Genomic DNA, 17,474 nt, shown 5'->3' with positions numbered 1-17,474 from the left:
GATAATCTTTTCACAGTTCACTCTAACATTCCAATACATATCAATAATCTTTTCTAAATCTCAGATAAAACAGGAAAGAGAGAGTGGTCATACTGCCCCTTGGACCAGATAATTCGTTCAGGTAAAATAGAGTCATCAGTCAAATCTGAAAAGGTCATTGGCTGTGGCACTGTGACAAGCCCTTTCCAGAAAATCCATTAATCTCCAAATTCAAATTGTCATTCTTCATCCTTATTACAGCAGGGTCCAGTTACCATCCAGCTGCCGACCCAGGCATCCTCATTTCCATAGCCTCATCATCAGAAGGCCTCTACTGAGAGGATTAAAGATGACAATAGAAAGAGAGAGAGAGAAGGGAAAAAATTAATGACTGAAAGAAGGGATGAGTAGATGAGGATGATCCTAGTGAGCTGCTTCAGTGTCTACTGTATTTAGGACACCTTCTAAAGGTGTGGTCACATATAGTGTTGCTCTGTGAACTTTCACAGGCTAAATCCAGTCATCCCAATAGGAATCCGCAATATCAGGAGTCTCGTGTGAGGGCGAAAAGAAAATGAAAACCTACATAAAAAAAATACAAAACATGGCACAAGACAGGAAATAACACAAAAGTCCTCACACAAGACATGAACACAGGCTGAGATCGTGACAGAAACGCTACAGACCCCGTTTTATTTTGAAACCTCTGGGGTTGCATTTCAGTGCAGACGAACCAAAACTGAGACTTTTGAAAACGAAGGCATTGCTGCCCACATTCGCTCCCTGGATAATTGTGTATCCTTCCCTGATTTGTGAATCCCCTATCATTTGACCATTACGCTACCGGATCACGACAATAACAGACCAGAGCCGTCTCTCTCGACAGCTCTGTAACAGGCCAGCCTCGACAACAGGGTAAACAATAACATGGAGACAGAACTGCAAGCTTATGTGCTGACTTTGTTATTCTTTTTAGAAGCCATTGTGCAGTTAAACTCTGCATTTTATAATACTGCAGCTGCCTACATGCACAAGAGGCAAGCTATCATTAGAGCAATCAGCAACAATCGGCAGCTGTTCACACCACGCGCATGCCCAGTGTGTATGAATGGTCATGTGAAGTGTTTTCGTTCGTGTAGTGTGGATGGAGATCTTTTCTGAAACGCAGCGGAAACTCCAGAATGGACGAAGATCGCAGTGTTAAAACGAAAACGCAGTAAGACCTTGATTAGCTGGTTCAGGTGTGTTAACATGGGATTGGAGCACTGGAAGACACCTCTGTTTTAGATAAATAACACCATATTGCAACACTTAGGGCCTGTTTACACCTGGTCACTTCATAAGTTTTTACTGATCGGAAATCTGATTTGTTAAAACTGTTCCATTTACACTTGGCCACATAAATGTGCCTCCGCAAACCGAATATAAATCCGATCTTCAATTCCCGCGAAATCTAATGGAGTTCTCGTCGACAAAAGCAACAGATATGCACTGCATTTTATATATCATCAGCTAATTTCAATATCAAAGACCACAAGAGGAGAGAGAGCAGCATCAGCACTGGTGCGGTAATTTAGGCCCACTACTTTTAATGAATATGACTTTGTGTTGAGCTTCAGAATGTGACGCTGAACTTTCAGTTTCATTTGCAGCAGTTTGTGAGTTGGCTTGCTGAAGAGATACTCAGCAACTCATCTGCAAAGGCCATATCTGTGGCGAATGCGATGCATGTTGCATTAGCGCTGTCATATCTGGCTACCAGTAGCCAGTAGCCTATAACACACTCTAACGCGTTTATTTTCTTACCATTTTGGAAGGAGTAAAAGTTACATATGGTTTCAACAACCAGATGCATTTACCCTTGTCCAGTTTTGTCATGAATGCATTTCAAAACATCTCCTGAAGTGGTTTGAGTGATTGGATTTAAATCTGTCACGAAAGCTTTTTTCAGGGCATTTACACCTAGTCTTTTCACAATCGGATAGCTATCCGATCAGAGAAAATGCATGAAGGTTGACAGTTATTATTTATAAAAAAATATTTTTTAAATGTAAAACTCTGTTGTGTGCTTTTATTAGGGAAGATGACTCTATTGGCATTTTATCCCCTTTGCTAACTTTGATTTTTGTCTAACCCCGTGAGACTATACAGATCAAATTAGGCTACAGTATACTGAAATGAATTGAATGTGATCACAATGAATTGAATCCTTGGGGTCTGATGCAAAATGCCATGCACTGACATTTTAATTTTTTTTTTTTTTTAATGCATTGTACCAACAGAGGCCACTTTATCTGCTCTACACTGCTACACGCTAACAAAGGTTTTCTTATAATCTAAAGGATAATTGGAACGAACATAATCAAATGAACATTCTGATACTATACATTCACATCATACCAAACCCGTATGACTTTGTTTCTTCCGTGGAACACAAAAGGAGACCGTTTTAATAATGTACTGATTTTCCATGCAATTAAAATGAGTAGGTAAGAAATAGGTAATAATTACAGCTTCATAAAAAAGAAAACAAAAGCATTGATGGATGGATGGATGGATGGATGGATGGATGGATGGATGGATGGATGGATGGATGGATGGATGGATGGATGGATGGATGGATGGATGGATGGATGGATGGATGGATGGATGGATGGATGGATGGATGGATGGATGGATGGATGGATGGATGGATGGATGGATGGATGGATGGATGGATGTTATATTCACACAATAACATTTATTTATAAGACGAACAGTCGTATGGACCACTTTTACAGATAGATAGATAGATATCTAAACTAGATAGACACTAAACTAGTGTCTCTGCACACCAAAATTCCATTTGTGTGATGATGCCGTCCAAACACAGCAGCCCTGATCCCTTCAAAGATCTCTCCCGACCACAAAGAAAACCTCACACATTTCAGGCACTCAGCACGTTCGGAAAGTGCAGACGGTTCATCTAGCCCAAGAGCCTGTTTGTACAGCAGGTTATGGGCTAAAAAAAAAAAATCTTTATGCAAGCTGTTTCTCCATACAAACACACACGCGGTGCAGCTCCAGAGCTCACTGTCATTACAGATGACAGCATCACCCAATGGGAGTCAGCTCCACTGAAGAGGGATGGCACCCGGGGTTGAGAGGGGTTTGGGAAGCGGGGGGTGGGTTGTTTGAGCTGTATGGATTCATGGATGGATGGATACATGGATGTGAAGGGAAAAGAATGCATGGATGGATAGTGCGGAGAGGAATGACAATGGAATGAGAGGGCAAAGCCTGCCGCATATGCAGGAAATGAGCACATGGGGCGCTGGGCTGAACACTACACCGTCTGGTAGGCAATTACTAGGCATGTGTGTGTCTTCCCAGGTTAGGTCTTAGAGCACAGAGAGCGGCTGTGACAGATACACACACAGCTGTGGGAGGGGAATTGTGCCATGACCAGACTTCACTGTACTTCCAGTGCTTGAGAATGGAAATCTAATGGATGCACAGTGTGGTTCTTCTTTGTCATCGAATTTTTCAACTCTCCCTGTTTTTCATCAGCAAAATCACAAGCAAAAAACAATCAGGATCTTGAGAAATAGCGTGGCATTTACTATGGTTCAGCTGTTTTATTTGCAGTTAAAAAAGTTTTATGGTTTGGGCAGGCATATTAGCTCTTTTAATTAATGTATAAAATGTCAGATATTTTATCAAGTGTTTTCTCTAAACGCAAGTTCAGATCTGGTTTGCATCATTTGCAGATCAAAAAGAACATAATGACAATCCTTATTGGCTTATGGCACCACAAGAAATCAAACAGTCCCAAACCTAAACTGTGATGTGAAAGGTGGCAGAAATGAAAAACAATGAACATATTTGCACATGTTCACAAAGTACCTTTAAAAAATCTGTAAAAATATCTTTAAAAATAAATAAATAAATAAAACAATGCAGTACTTGAGAATCAAAACTAACTTAAGATTTTATGTTTTAATAGTTTGTATCTTAGGTGTATTATTGTCGTTATTGTTGTTGACCAAATACACCTGAAAAGATAAATTCTTAATAAAAAATAAATAAAAATAAAATTTGTAGCGCAAATAACAAGAGTGTATGCAGCAGCATGGAATTAGGAATCAAATACATTTCAAGTTCTTTTTATGAAAAAAATGGGCATTATAATTTAAATGGGCATCATAATATTATGATATATGCTGCATATATGATATATACTTTTTAATTACTGTCAATGGAGAAATATGCTAACTGCAGGTAAATACTAGTTCTACCAGTAGGGACTATAACTGTCAAAGCTAACCAGCCAAACCTAACTTAATTTCCTACTGACACACTACAGCAAAAGATACAAATGGTATCTTTATTAAGAAACTGGCTTAAACCCATTTTTTGGGGGTGAAAATACTAATGTGCCTAAGACTTTTGCACAATACTATATAATAAATAGGGCCAAATCTTCTCACTAACCTCTCAAAGGCACAGCCGTCCAGGAAGCAAATCTGTACAAGAAGTACCCAGGAGCTGCATGGGAGGCTCTGGGCAGATTTAAAAGAGAGAGATGAATGAAGTCAAAATGGGTGAGTCAGTGCCTGCCTGGAGTGTCTCATGGTTTTCAGTGTGTCATTGCTGATGACTGTAGCACACTCCAGCACAATCAGGTTTATTAATCAAGAGGAAGATAGAAGCTATGGGGACGAGACGATGACCCTTCAAGCTGTTCGTGAAGTGTGAGTGGACCTGCATCACATCACTGCCACACTGAATTTCTGTAACGGGGAAAGGAACGGATATAAATAACCATGTCCCTGCTGGACTCTAACTGTAGAGTCTGGATGAGTTATTTTAACATCCTAGCACAGTGAATGTGTTAGTATGGGTGAAGAAATCAAACATGGTTAGTTTTTAAAAAATACATGATTTAAAGACTAAGAAATTCACTGAATTAATTGCACCCACTGATAGCACAGTTGAAGACAAAAGAAAATCAGAAAAAGGATAACGGTACAAGATTATCAGTGTTTACCATAATTTCTTTAAGACATGAAGTTCTTTTTTCATCTGAGAATTTGCATATAACAACACTTTTAGCCTACAGTACTTTTTGCCATCCAAAGAAAATGCCAACAGATCAAAATAAAGAAAGCTGCCATAGCTAAACATAATGAGGTTTCAAAAAATATAGTATTTGCAGACTGTCTTTGCTGAAACAGACCATAGATTAGACACAGGACTTAATAAAAAGACATAATCTTGGAAATCTACTTACAAAGACTTAACATAAATTCCACTTAATTCAGTAGAGGCTAGAAAGCGCTGGACATGTGTTAACTCAGATTATCTTTAGCTGAACGTGCTTGTTTTTTCCTCTATCAATGCTTTCAAATGTTTTGTCAGTTTTTTCATATTAGTGTGTATCTTGCGGTAGCGCCTCCTGCTGGTGAGGAGGTTTACTGCTTGAACTCAGTGCAGGATAGGTTAGCATGGCCCAGTTAGCCCCTGCTGGAAGATGTTGTAACTACATCATCTTTCTCGTAGAATAATTATTTTAGAATTTCCTTAAATTATAGATGTTTTAGAAGTGCCTGATTTTTGGAGGCCTATATTATATTACATATTCAACTTTTTCGTATTTATTCATTTCTGTTTTACAGATCAATTTCACACAAAAAAAATTCCATCCGTGAAAGCCAGTGATACAGACTCAAAAACGTGTTATTTTTTACAGTTTCACATCAATATGTTCATTCGCCGATGTATTTGATTTGCGTAACCTTTGCAGAGAGAAAGGTACATGTCCCCTGGTGTAAATCTCAATTAACCCCCTAATGGGAGGACAATTAAAGGTGGGGGGAAGAATGAAATGCTAATTGTCATTCAAATTAAGAGGGTAATATCAGGTCATTTTTTTATTCTTTTTGGTGGCTGCGCCCAGCCAAGAGCCACCGCGCCTCATAGTTTGGCCACTAATTGAAGCCCAGCATGAAACTAAGGGCTAAAAATATATTAAAACTGTCAATGTGCCCTCTATTAGTTCATTCGACTCACAGCGGTAACGCATAGAGCTAACTGCACTGGTTATACACCTCAAGGTTATAACAGCAAAGTGAGAGAGTAAGACAGCCAGACTGAAAGACGATTATTTACTGGACTTTCTCCTCATGACCTTTTACTGCTGTTGGACTTAACAATTATGTTGTGTTGCTATAATTAAAAAATCTTTGCTTTACTGTTACGACCTGTGTTACTTGTATTTGTGTTGTTGAGCTGTGTTCTTTCTCTCTCCTTTTTCTTTCTTGCTCTATCTCTATCACAAGTAATTATTGCAATTTCACATAAATAAAATAAATAAATTAGTTTCTATATTCAGCTAAATTTACAACAGCAATGTTCAATATGGCACACACAGCAAACCAAATGTTTATGTTTGCAAGACATAAAAATGCATGCCATGTTGTTATTACATCTTATGTTTAATGGACATGTACGGTAGGCTACATGCATGTAATAACAACCTGGCACTAGCCTGAAGTGACAGTTAGAACGTCAGCTGGCCAGAAACTCTCTGACACAGACACCAGCTCGCTTGTCATTCTCTGTCTGATATCTTACCATTTTGCTCACTCCCAGGCCTTGGTGAGGGAGGAGAAGCGTTTTCATCCATTCATCCCATACTTCTATCAAACTTTCTTTAGCTGTGTACATGGCGGACTGCTTTGATTTGTAAGTGACGACAGTGAACCTTTTGGTGTCACTCAAACAGACACTACAGAGAGACTGTGACTATCTCTAACAACACAGACTATCTCCCAACTATATATATTATGTTCATGAAAACAAAAATGAGTCAACGCCAGAAGGCTGTCTTTCAGTCTCAAGGGATCTAAATACTTTGATTATTTCACCTGATATTTTGATGCATAAATAGACAGACAAGCTGAACCAAGCTAATGATCTGATGTTGTTTTAAACCAAAGATCAATGCATTTAATTGGTTTAGGTTACAGTAAGCGATTTTCAGGCCTTCCCACTTCGGTCTCTCCATCGTTGTAAAGCTTTTCTAATATTAACGCGGGTCGTAAAGCTAATTGCCTGATCATAACCTTCTTTTTACAGGGATATTCCTCTGATCTTTTGTCTTTTGTAATGTCTCTCAGCCATCTCTCTTTCTACAGTCTTTCTTCAAATCTCCTTCTTGCTCGCTCTCTCTCTCCTCCCGCATCATGAGTGGACACGCCCCCTACTGCTGATTGGCTACAAGTGGGTTGTGGCGCTCGGTCCGATCAGCTTTCCACTCTCTCAAAAAAAGCTTACTGCACCTTTAAGTAATTCTTGGTGCTCTGTGATTTTGTATATATCGTTAGCCTCATAGCATAATTGCCTAAGTCATATTTCAATGTTTTTGGAAAACAAGACAAGTTTTGCAGCAGTGGTAGGACAGTAAAGTTAGGCAGATATCACAATTTGGCCAAAAAATTACTTAGGCAATTATGCTATGAGGCTAACGATATGTAAAAGATGAAATTCTTCTATTTTATTCTAAAAAAGAACATCATGCAGGTTTGGAATGACATGAGGTTGAGAAAACAAAATGTTCCATTTTGAGCAAACTATTCAAATGAAATTTCAAGTTTTTAACGATTCAACTTACGATAGCTAACCTAAGCTGCTCTTTTCATTAATCAGACATTTGGGGATTCATAAAAAGCATATAAATAGCAAAAATCACAGAGCACTAATGAGAAAAAGAGACAGAGAGAAAGAAAGAGCTAAAGGAACACACAAGAGACTGTCTTCAGCATTCAGACAGCCAATTGACCTTTTCACAACATTGGGTCTGGCCACAGCACAAGCATTTCACACCACAGACAGGGTGGAAGAGCTGCCATCACAACAAGTGACTGGATGAGAAGGGGCCGTGTCGCAGCGGCTCCTGAACGAATACCAAACAGGGCTGGACAGATGGTGCCCTCTCAGCTAGAGGAACCCCGTGGCCCGAGCTAAGAGTGCCACTGTGCCTTGGCAGCCAGAGAAGGTTTTAGAGGGGTCACAGGGGCATCTGGAGTCGAGGCAGTGCTGGGGGTGGATCTCGATCTATAATCTCTCTGGGTGAAGCCTGGCAGCACAGTAAAACTTCCTGTTTACTTTTAAACTCCTTTAAATTTCTCAGGTCTAATTATCGCCAAGGCTCTGGTTTGGGCTTTAGCTTTATTTATTTGTGTGTGTGTACGGGGTGAGAGGAGGGTGCATGTCTGAGATGAGGTCATTCTGTCATGTATTGCTTACAGACTGCACGCAGTGATATGGTACCAAACATATTGTACGTTAAATAAAAAAAAATCTAAAATATTTCTCTTAATCAGTCTTAATCAGTATTTTGTCTTGTTTTCCAGTTTAAATATCTAAGCATTCCTAAAACAAGATTAATTTCATATTTCAGGATATAAGGATATTGATTTCAAAGAATATGTCTTAAAGGGATACTCCACTTTAAAATGAAAATTCTGTCATCATATACTCACCCTCATGTTGTTTAATCCTTTATGAATTTCTTTCTTCTGCTGAACAGAAAGGAAGATATTTAGAAGAATATCAGTAACCAGACAGTTTCTGGTCTCATTGACTTCCATAGTATATTTTTTTTCCTAACTGTCTGGTTACTGACATTCTTCTAAATATCTTCCTTTCTGTTCAGCAGAAGAAAGAAATTCATAAAGGATTGAAACAACATGAGGGTGAGTATATGATGACAGAATTTTCATTTTAAAGTGGAGTATCCCTTTAATTGGGTTAGTCTTGTTTTAAGGATAAAATGTAGTTAGGTTTATTTAAATCAAGCAAAAACTATTTTTCGATGACATGATAACTTTCTAACTTAAGCAATTTTCTTCACATGTAAAGTTAGATACATTTACTAGGAAAAATATTAAAAATATGAAATTAGGAATAGCCATTACACAGTATGCAATAATACATACTGCATACATGTTGTATATAAGATGTCATCTTCTACACATAGACACAAATGCAAAACAGTCGTGGTTTAACAGAATAAAAATGGCTTATTATGCTTCAATACTAATATATATATATTATACTGCAGAAGCAACTGGGATTCGTTGAATGTCTAATTTAGAGATCTCAATGAAAATCCATTCTCCCAGAACACAGGATGAATTCAACTGTAGTCAACAACTGATCATTTTCTCAGTATTACACCTGCATCACTGTCATTATACTGCAGTCCTGTTTTATTATAGAGTTTAGTCTCATTGCTGTAATCATGGTTGTCTAAGCTCTTCACAAAACAGCTGAAGTGGCAGTGGGCTTTTATTGCACTTGAATAAACAGTTTTCTATCTGATGGAAAGGGTGAGCGTTGTTTTAATGTGTCTTAATCAGTGCACCATTTTATGTATCGAACTGCTGTGGGAGGCACCGATAACCGTCTTAGATTCACAACTAATTCTGAATTCCATCAATGATGTTTAAAACTTAATTAACAGAAGATCAATTGTGTTTACACTGTAAAATGGTGCAGGCAAATTTTAATTAGAATATCTATACATTATTAATTGTCTTAACAAGATCTGAAATTAGGAACAGACTACAGACTGTTTCAATTAAAAAACATCAGTCAGGGAACGCAGAAAGAAAGAGAGAGAGAGAGAGAGAGAGAGAGAGATAACTTAACCAGAATCAAACTGAATTCCTAATTACTTTGAAATGATTCACTGACCCAGTAAGATTGGTGCTTAAAAATGACTGATTTTAATAAAAAGGTGTTTTGAATAAGAGTGACTTTGATGTAAGTGCAGAAAATTGTGCAAAATTTAATTATTGTATTTGACAAGCTGACTTTTTACACTTGCTTATTTCATAGATCTTTAAGTCGATAATTGGAAGTTGCTAATTTGCATTACAGTAATGAGGTCGCTAACAGCAACTTGCTGTTGTTACACACCCATACTTTGTCAAAATCCATTATATTACACAGATACTGACAAATAAGAGCCCTCTATTACAGATATAATGTGTACGAATTTCAGCATGACTGACAAATTGTCCCGGTAATTTGCTGTCAGACTGAATTTGCTCGTGGTCTGTTTTCTATAATTCTTGTAAACAAATGGAAAGGCAAAAAAAAGAAGGTTTCTTCTCATCTCTCACTTACACTAGAGCGGTCACAAAAATTTAAAGGGGATAAAATGTTGTAAAAGACCCATTTACAATAAGATACAAAAATATGATAAAAACAACCCGATCTCATGGCAATTCGTACGAATTTTACAAGGTGGCTAATTCATACGACCTCACTTGTAATAATTTGTCCAATTTTTGCTAAATTGTACATATTTTACGAGTTTCCCAATTCGAATGAAACCTACCCCTGACCCCGCCCCTAAAACTAACCGTCACTGGGGTTTAAACAAATCGTACGAATTCATACGAGTTAGGTTGTATGAATTCGTACGAATCAGCCACATTTACTCACTCGTAAGAATTGGGATAGCGTTGGATAAAAATGTGAACAAATATATGACAAAGGCCCTGACTTTCACACACTTATAATTCAAGCATCAATCATAATTCATGTTTTGAAAAGTGTTTTTAGTGTAATTGTTTTAATGCAATGCATTGGAGACTAAACAAATGTAATAAATTTCACAGTAAAAGAGCAAAGAATGCGCCAGCAGTGTAGATCTAAGTTATGGTTCATCAGTCAGTGTCCCGCCAGAGGGTAGTCAGTGGGTGGTGGATCTCTGTTCTCTCAGACACACAGATATCCTTATGCAACCTCATGCATGCCCTCAGACAATCTAATACAACCTCAAATACCTTTAACTGTCAGAACATACACACACGTTCAGACCTGTAGATCGATTCCCTTGTTCAGAAACAGGGATTTAATTTGTTACTGTTACATTTTCTCCTTCGCTCGGATCACTTTCACAAGGCAACATTTCATAACCAAAATGTGTTTATGCAAGTCATGTCTTCTTATTGGTCAGAATGCACCTGTTTATTTCCCAGGATTAGCATCCCGCTAAGGACTGATAAGTTACTGTAGCTCCACGGACGACCTGTCACTGCACACACACACATATACATACAAATCTATCCTCACAAAAATAAAGGTTCTTTATTGGCATCTATGGGTGCATGAAGAACCTTTACCGTTGAAAAAGATTCATTAGTTTAATAAAAAGTTCTTTGCACAAAAGAAAGGATCCTTGGGGAAGGTTCCTTTGGGTAAACCCCCTTTTTGGAACTTTTATTTTTAAGTGTATATATATATATATATATATATATATACACATAGTCTGTGGGAATCAAGGCTTTGTCAGGACAGCATTCTTGCAATTCTTGTTTTGGAGAAGAGCAATGACATTTTAAGATGAAGAGAAGCTCTTTGGTTTTCAAGTGCAACAAGTAATGTGTTCACCAACAGAATTAGACACTGCAGCTTTTTATGTAACGCAGTAACCATTATGAAGAATGATACAGTTTGGTTTGTTTGGTCGGTTTGCTTTCTCACCACAAGCGAATCAGGCTGAGACCACCTCGTTCAGGCGATGCCGGGACGATTATTTTGGTGCGGATCCAAGTGTGATTGCTGTGTTCATATATGCCTAAATTAACCAAACTAAGGGAGAAAACATATTATGTTCTGTAACAAACGCTTAAATGGAGCCAGGTGTAAAAACGTCCTCAGCCTCACACCGCCTGAAAAGCCCACACACACACATATGAAACTAGCGCTGAGGTTTAGACAGATGTAACTTTCGTAAAGTGCCACTCTTCACACACTACATCCACTTTATATTCCAGTCACACTACACTTAAGTAAAAAAGACCGTAACCCCAGGGAGGGCTCTTAATCGATCATGTGTCTGCCTGCTAGCGAGTGATTGACATGGCTGATGTAGTCCTCAGTGCGTCTCTCAGGACCTTAGTCACTGCTACACACTTAATTGGTTTCCGTACCGATGTGGCGGGTCAGAGATAATCGACCGGCCCTACAACCCTTATACGACCACATTCTCCCACAAGGGTCTGCTTATTGCATTGAGTCATCAAGCACATATCGATGCTCTAATGATTAATGCCGATGTCTAATTATTAAGGTATCAGATCTTCAGCTTTTGTCACAGATGTGCTGGAATGTTTAATAGGACAGGCTACATGACCCAACTGACAGAAGATCTGAATGATGGGACCCACTGCTGACATGTGACATCCTTCGTCCTTTTTGAAATAGCAAGGGTGAAATCGCTGAACTGTTTTGCCACTTTTGTGCACATATTTCAGTAGGAAAAGCAAGCATGCATTTCATATTCTCTAATCAACTATGATTAGCCATGTTTAGCCATGAGCAAAATGCAAAAAAAATTAAATTAAGTCAGTGGATCTTAACCTTTTAAAATTTTAACTTCAAACCAATAATTTAGTATGATTTATAAGCTGTTTTATAACCAAAAATGTCCCCATAAGATCAACCATTTCCCCATAATGATATAACACACATACACATGACTGTGGAACTTCTTTCAATTGTAATTCAATATATTCCACTTCCTTTAATTCCAATTAATTCCAAATCAGCATGTGAAGTGTAGTCAGATCAATTCAAATTCCAACTCATGAACTAGTGAGCTCTCTTCCCCAAAGCAATGTGCTTGCAAATGATTTACTTTTGGTTAGTCTGAAAGATGTTAAACATTGCGTGGAGGCATAAATAGAGATTATATATTAGTGTATAAAACTACATTGTGATTTGACTGGACTAGCCAGTTTTATGGCCAAACTTTTAGCCGGAGGGCTGTTCCTGAGAGTGTTGTCAAATCCAATAGCATGTCTGTATATCAGGGGAGATCATTCAAGCAAAGACTCCAATCCATGACGCATTTTATTAACCTTCAAGATGGTGGACATTTTTTTGGACGTGTGGAGACTTGTCATATTTCCCCTATGGCTCCGTTGTGCAATTTCCTGCTCTTCACATTTTTCATCCCACACTCAATAATTTATTAAAGGGGAACAGTTGTTTAAAGCTGAAGAGCACTGTCAGACTCACAGATTAATTCATTCTTTAATCTTCAAGACAATTTCATTCATCAAAGTCTATGCCACACTTACTGTAAAACACCCCTTAAATTAAACACGTCCAGCTGCATTACCTGCGGAGTAAACAACCCATTGGGCTCTGACATTAATGAGCATTGAGAAGGACAAAATAAAGAAAGTCTTGTTTGAAGACAGTACATGCAAGGTGCTTCCCAAAGAGAGGCTGAGCACAAACAAGTGACCTTCCGAGTTTTCGTACCGGCTTTCAGACCCGAAACTAAATCTCCTAATATGACGTTCCGCCAATATTGTTTCTGGTAGTACCCAGTAATTAAGCCCCCATCATTGATTTGAGGGAACATTCCAGGTGAAACCTAACGCAACAAAGCTGCGTTTTAATGTGACCTGTGCCGGATCCGGTTTCCCCTGGATGTGCAGAGCAGCACTTCGCTGCCTTGTATACGGCCATTTAGAAATCAATCCCGACTGTGCTTCTAATTCATTCTATCAGTATCCCAATGATTTTATCTGCGGTGTGGAGAGCTCCGCTAGGTCCCCACGAACAGGCCAGGACAGGGCATGGGCCGATAAAACAAGATAAACAAGTATTGAGCCTCTCAAGTGAAAAGTCGCCGGCTGAATGATGCTGGGTGGATCACAAACAATGGACCCTATAGGGGCTGGGTAACTGATACAGATGAACATAGTCCGGGAAGTGGATTGAGCTCCGTCTACACTTCAAAAAAAGAGGTCTTTTCCAGACCTTCATTTCATGCCATGAAACATAACAATGAGGAGTCTTATTACGAAAAAATGAAACAGACGGCTCCAACGTAGGGACAGATTTCAGATAAAGGAAGGCAGACCTACTGGCACTGACAATGTCAGAAGAGCTGTAGTCTGACTCAAGCTCAATTTTTGATCTAATTTAGTTCGATATAAACATAAACCAGTCTTCCTGGATGATAGTCAACTTTTGTGGGTAGGACGCAACTCTAACACAGTGGATAAAAATGCTCATATATCAACCTGAGCAGAATGATCCTGATAATGATCTTATGAAATTTTGACATTCTAAGACATTGCCTCTCAACATTCATTCTGTAGTGCATCTGAGCTGTGTATTTTCCATCTTAAATGGCAAGTTCACCTCAAAATTAAAGTTTTGTCATTATTTACACAAATAAAGGCTATTTACTGGCATCTATGGTTGCATCAAGAACCTTTAACATCCATTGAACCTTTCCATTCCACTAAAGATTCTTAATAGTGGAAAAAGGTTCTTTGGATTATTAAAATATTCTTATTTTTTATATTTAAAACTAAAATGGTTATTTAAAAAAAGGATCACTGCAAGGCTCTTTAGGGAACACAAAATGGTTCTTCTATGGCATCACTGCAAAAAAAAAAGAAAAAAAAAAGAGAGTACTCACCCAAGATGTTGTTGTTCCAAACCAGTATGACTCTTCTGTGGAGGTGGAGGCTTTTTTCTTATAGTGAAAGTGAATGGAGATTAAGGCTGTCAAGCTCCAAAATGACAAAAAAAGCATCATGAAAATCACAACATAAAGTTGTACATATGATGTGTACACATCTATTGTATGTCTTCAAAAAAAATGTATACTGTGCATTTCATATAGCTTTTATAAAGGGTATTTATTCCATATTGGATAGCCACAGTCCTCATTCACTTTCATTATATGGAAGAAAGAAAGTCACATGGATTGTTTCAACAACAGGAGGGTGAGTATATCTTGACAGATGTTTTGGTGAACAATCCCTTTAAAATCATGTACTGCCTGCTCAGAACTAATCAGACTGGCTTCATTAGGATGTTCCTGGAAGTTCATGGGTGGTTTCTCCATAAAACAGGGTTTATTCCGCACAGTGGGCCTAATATGGCATGACAGCTTTAAAATTGCATGAATAATCAAATAATCTAATTAAGCACACAACTTTAATTTGTCTAGGATGTAAACATGCGAGGCTTAACGGCTTACAAAGCACATGTCTCATATGATCTTCTGTGATATAGATTCTTATTACATCAAATTATCATATTACTACTGAAGAGGCTTTTTTATTTCTCCTTGAAACTTCAAAGTCAAAGCCATTGCTATTACCTTGACTATAGCTGAATAGCAAACTGCAGTTCTTTGGGGACAAAAACGCTGGCCTTGGATAATTTCACTGTGCGTGTCTAAACTGAGCCACCCACATTACTGCTTTATTCATCCTTTATCACTATCAACTGAACACAGTCTGTTTGGCCTGTCTGGAAATATGAAATACTTGTGGGAGCTCTTTATGTTATGGCTAACGGCAGACTTTGCGAACAATAGAGGCTCTGAACAACACTCCCCCTGCGTACAGTGCAGTGCATTGTGGGAACACTGATTCTCAATGTTCTCAATCAAAGCCAGCTAACTTGACGAGCTGGTGATAGTGAATCAATGGATCCAACGTGTTCAAGGGACCAACAAAAAATGTAACAAAAGTGGTATTCAGGTCTGCTTTTAACATCAGTCCAATATGGGTGTCCTTTGGTTGAACTTGAATGTACCAAATACACTTTATAGAAATATTACTCTCATTTTGTGCACACTTGTATTTTATAAGCTACATTGAAACTGCAACAAGCTACTCATAATTTAAGGCAGTTAAAGGGATAGTTCACCCAAAAATGAAAATGCTGCCGTTCCAAACCCGTAGACTTTCGTTTCATCTTCGGAACACAAATGAAGATATTTTTGGTGAAACCTGAGAGCTTTCTGTCCCTCCGTTGACAGTTACGCAACTACCACTTTGACGCTTCAAAAAGTTCATAAAGAGATTGTAAAATGAATTAAAGTATTAGTAGAATGTCTGCTTAATATCTTCTAACTATTTATTGCGATGGTCCTCCGAAAGACATTCTACGTGTAGATGCAACATTACTTATAGTCAACAGAATGTGTTAAAGGGACCATAAAAAAAAAGTGAAACTGAAAATCTTGGAACGACATGAGGGTGAGTAATTAGTGAAAGAATTTTCATTTTTGGATGAACTATCCCTTTAAACTGCAATCAAGCTAATTAATAATCCAAGCTACGAGCTACTAATAAAATGTAGCTAACTACATGGAAACTCTGGCACAAGGATTGAGGAAACAAAAAAATTCAGTAAACATTATTTTCATGATGTTCGGTTTCACTCTTATACATTTTAGTAAAGCAAAAACACAGCATGACCAGTTTAAAACGCACTTAATTATTTTGTATGTGCTATTTTATTTAAAAAAATCAAGAAAAAAAAATGAAACATTTTAAATTTATGCAACACAGTACAGTGCTAACAAAAGCAATCACAGCTCATTTGCCCAGTGCCTTTAAATCACTCCACTCATGTCCAAATCCTCAGGCTGTATTTTCCATTATCTGAATGTCAGATTTCTCTCATCAGAACACTTTGAAGATTATTCCATCTGAGAAAAAAAAAAAAAAAAAAAAAAAGATAAAGAAGGATCATTTGTTGGTGGGAGAAAATAACTCTCTCTTTTGAAGCGGTTGCATGAGAACTAGGGTTGGTGGCTTTTTAACGGCAGGCATCAGAGGCTAACGCTTCATGTCCTGCGTGCCAGGGAGCCACAGCTGTGGAGAAATAATGTGCCTTTCTGAGAGCTGAAAGTGCATGGAGTTATATCTGACTTGCACGGCTGATTAGATCAAATAAGGATGCAAGAGAAGCATTCAGCAGATACAGCCAAAATTGTATTTTCATGTTCAATGCAATATTTCATGTCTGGAGCAAAACTGTTGCAATATAACAAAACGAAAACAATGTCTAGCGTGTGTCTGTTCCACTTATGTTGCTGTGTGAAGAACTTTTTTTCCAGCTTTAATGCTTGGCATGCCTGATATGCACAGTTCTTGTTTGCACAGGAGGAGAACACTGAAGTGTTTCAAGGGCATCAGATACCATGGGAAACTGATGCTGATTATGCTAACTGCCTTTTTAAGGGCAGTTAAAGGAAATATTTAAAATTTGTGTGAACGCAGGGCAATATAAACAAGTAAAAGACATAATTGGAATGCAGCTGTACAGAGTAAATGCAGTTTACTCTTTATGCTTGTTTTTGATAAGCTTTTAAATTGCCTTCAAGTGGAAAGAATGATAAATTTGAGATATTTGCCCCAGTCACATTTTTTTAAATACGTTTTCCTATCCCTTCTAAACGTGCAGAAGACATGAACCATTTGTAGTGACATCAAAGGCAGCAGACAAGGAAAAATATTTGAAGCAATCACGCAAGCAAAAGTGAAATTACGAAATTACGAATGTAACAGAATTTTTTTTACAACAGTACAATAAAATGTAGTTATTCTGGTAGTTATTATACACCAATTTGAGACACAATATTGACAGTTACTTTGTCTATTTTTGCT

The sequence above is a fragment of the Rutilus rutilus genome (assembly GCF_951802725.1).
Source record: "Rutilus rutilus genome assembly, chromosome: 6".
Classification (NCBI taxonomy): Eukaryota; Metazoa; Chordata; class Actinopteri; order Cypriniformes; family Leuciscidae; genus Rutilus; species Rutilus rutilus.
The sequence above is the reverse complement of the archived record's forward strand: the minus strand, read 5'-3'. Positions refer to the sequence as shown.